Here is a 3,034-nt window from a genome sequence, read left to right as displayed (position 1 = left end):
AATGGTCATAAATGCTTTACAAATTTATGTGGAAATAGCCTCATTTAGCTTAGATGAATTTGTGCTGCAAACACTACAGTGGTTTACAAATGTATCATTATTATTATCATTTTATCAGTTATATCAAGTTGGAAATATTTCCCAAAGGGTCAATTTAACTTCAAGGCATCTTAGCATTATTTATCTCTTCTTCTAATTACTGAAATATAGAAACAAATAGCAGTTTGGCAATTAAGACAGTAAGATGATATTAACCCTCCACTTCCATTTCCTTTTTCATAACTAGGAATTTTCACGTGTGAGGGATGACTGCTGAGAACTGCACTGTGTTTGCTGACTTCATATTCTTAGGCCTTTCTGGTAGACAAGATGTGCAGCAGGGGCTCTTCGTGCTCTTCCTGCTGGTTTATGGCATAACTGTGGTTGCCAATGTCGGGATGGTCCTGCTGACCAAGAGGGACCCCAGCCTGCACACATCCATGTATTACTTCCTGAGCAATCTGTCCTTCTGCAACATTTGCCGTTCTTCTACTATCTCTCCCAAGATGCTGGCTGATTTCTTATCTGAGCAAAAAAGGATTCCATATGATGTATGTGCCATCCAGATGTACTTTTTTGGAGCCTTTGGAGATGTGGAATGTCTCATGTTGGCTGTCATGGCTTAATGACTGTTATGTGGCCATTTGCAATCCACTTCTTTATACAATTGCCATGTCCAGGGGAATCTGTACCCAGCTTGTGGTTATTGCCTACATCATAGACTTGGTTGACTCAGCAATCCATACCTGTTGTACATTTCAGTTGTCATTCTGCAATTCCAATATCATCAATCACTTTTTCTGTGACATCCCACCCTTATTAGCCCTCTCCTACTCAGATACATCCATCAATGAGATTGTGATGTTCACTTTTACTGGCTGTGTTGCGGGGACCAGCATTATCACTGTCCTCCTCTCCTACAGCTACATCATAACAACCATCTTTAGGATGAACTCAGCCGAGGGGAGACGCAAAGCTTTCTCTACATGTGCTTCCCACTTAACCGCTGTGGCTATATTTCATGGCTGCCGGGGTCCAGCCCTAGCTGATCCAGGGTATTTGAAGCGGGGACGGCGTCCGCGGCTTATTTAAATATTAATTAGAGATATAAACAGTAATAGAATGAGGATAGCTCAGCAGGAAAATTCAGTGGAGAAAAGAGGCTGAGTAGCTTGGTTTACACGGGAGACCAATAAAACTTCAAGAAAAGAAGTTTGCACCACTTACATAGGCTGCAGGCGTCCTTCCGTTCTCCCGAAGGAGAGGAGACACTGAGGCCTCCCCGGTCGGATCTTAGAAGCCCAGGCATAACTATTAAGCATGGCGGGTTCTGCACTCCAGATGGAGACTCAGCCAGAGTTTGAGAGAGAGAGCGACATGGGGAGACCAGTATTTCAAGAAACTGATCCCAATTCTTTATTTTCCATGGTCTACTCTTATACACTGAGATGTTATGCAAAAGTCACGCGGGGTCAGCAGTCCTGACTTTTATCAAAGTCAGGTGCTTCATACAAATGTATACAGTGGTCTTAGGGGTGTTACATCATCTTCTGGCCAGGGGGGCCTGCTGACAATTTATGACCCTCTCCTTGTGACAGCGGTCAGTCAACCAGGACACTGATTTCTCCAGGGGTGATTATTCTTAAAACAGACGCCACCCAAATAAAGTTACATTCCTATAGGGTGAGGGTGTAGTGGGTTTTCATTAAGGAAAGAATTTACTTAGCCTAAGGTCTAGCGTGATTAATGTCAAAGATTCATACTTATTTCTTCTATATATTCATTAATGTGTGTAAGGGCAGGGGATGTGGAGACTCAGCAACAAACATTGGCTCAACAAATGAAAAACCCTTCACCAATACAATTTCTAATCAGCCCACTATACTTATACTAATAATTTTCTAACTTCTCTAAAGAACCTGTTTTTAGAAGGTTTAAAGCATCTCGTGCCTCTCATGGTTGGGAGGCTGTGAGCAATCACATGTGGCCGGACAAGCCTGTCAGGCAGGCTAGAGAACCTTCAGAGGAGTTTGTAGGTTGAAACACTCCTATCACGTGCAGGAATTATTATTAACTGGAGCTCTAAGTTAACTCCTTCTCTGAAAGAGGTGGTGGGGGACAGCCCCCGTAAAGTCAGAGGTGTAGGTGAGAGCACAAAGTAGTAAAGTAGGCAGGCTCTGGTTATGGGGGTAGATGCTCGAGAATTTCCAGGGGGACTCCTGAGGCTCGATCCTGCCTTTGCGTATGTCTAGCCTCCTTCCTCATGACCTTTGCCACAGGCGGAGTGCCTCACGCTGGCTCCCAACACATGGCACACTCCTGTTCATGTATTTCGGACCCAGCTCCAGTTACTCCATGGACACAGACAAAACGGCCTCTGTCCTTTACACAGTTGTCATCCCCATGTTAAACCCACTGATCTATAGCTTAAGGAATAAGGATGTAAAAGGTGCCCTAAAAAAAGCAACCAGCACTAGATTATGTTCTGGGTGATACAGTACTTTCATCCTAAAGTATTTAAAGATTCTAAGAGAAGCAGTGCAGGAACTTTGACATAGATTCTTGTAGTCTTACTAGTACAGTTTCTGAATATTTTCCACTACTTACACTTTCACCTAAATCAGTTTAGGAAACAGTCATTACACTAAACTCTCCAAACTAAGAAAGAGTAGTAATAGAGTCACTCTTCCGTTTTGCAGAGAGGGTTTTTTACACCTCTTTTTTCTTTTGTTGGAGAAGTCTCAGTGAGATGTCACACACAGAGCAACCCCCGACCCATGTTAATTTGACTTACCTTCCTAAAGGCGCCTATTTATTTATTTATTTTTAATAATAGGCTTAATAAACTTGCTGAGTCGGATGGGAGTGTTAGTGGGTCAAATTAGGTTTGTTTATATCCTTTTCATGTATTTGTTTCACCCTAACAAAGCTCCATCATAACATTTAGAAGCAAATAATTTGTAAGTAAGACTGAATGAGAAATTTCTCTCTCTAG

The 3,034-nt window shown here is 42.4% G+C and overlaps 1 pseudogene; it reads left to right on the top strand.

Annotated features, from left to right (window-relative positions):
• Positions 1–305: 305 nt before the first annotated feature.
• Positions 306–2,802, top strand: LOC102415016 (annotated as a pseudogene).
• Positions 2,803–3,034: the final 232 nt, after the last annotated feature.

This window comes from Bubalus bubalis, chromosome 22 (assembly GCF_019923935.1).
Source record: "Bubalus bubalis isolate 160015118507 breed Murrah chromosome 22, NDDB_SH_1, whole genome shotgun sequence".
NCBI lineage: Eukaryota > Metazoa > Chordata > Mammalia > Artiodactyla > Bovidae > Bubalus > Bubalus bubalis.
The sequence above is the reverse complement of the archived record's forward strand: the minus strand, read 5'-3'. Positions and strand labels throughout refer to the sequence as shown.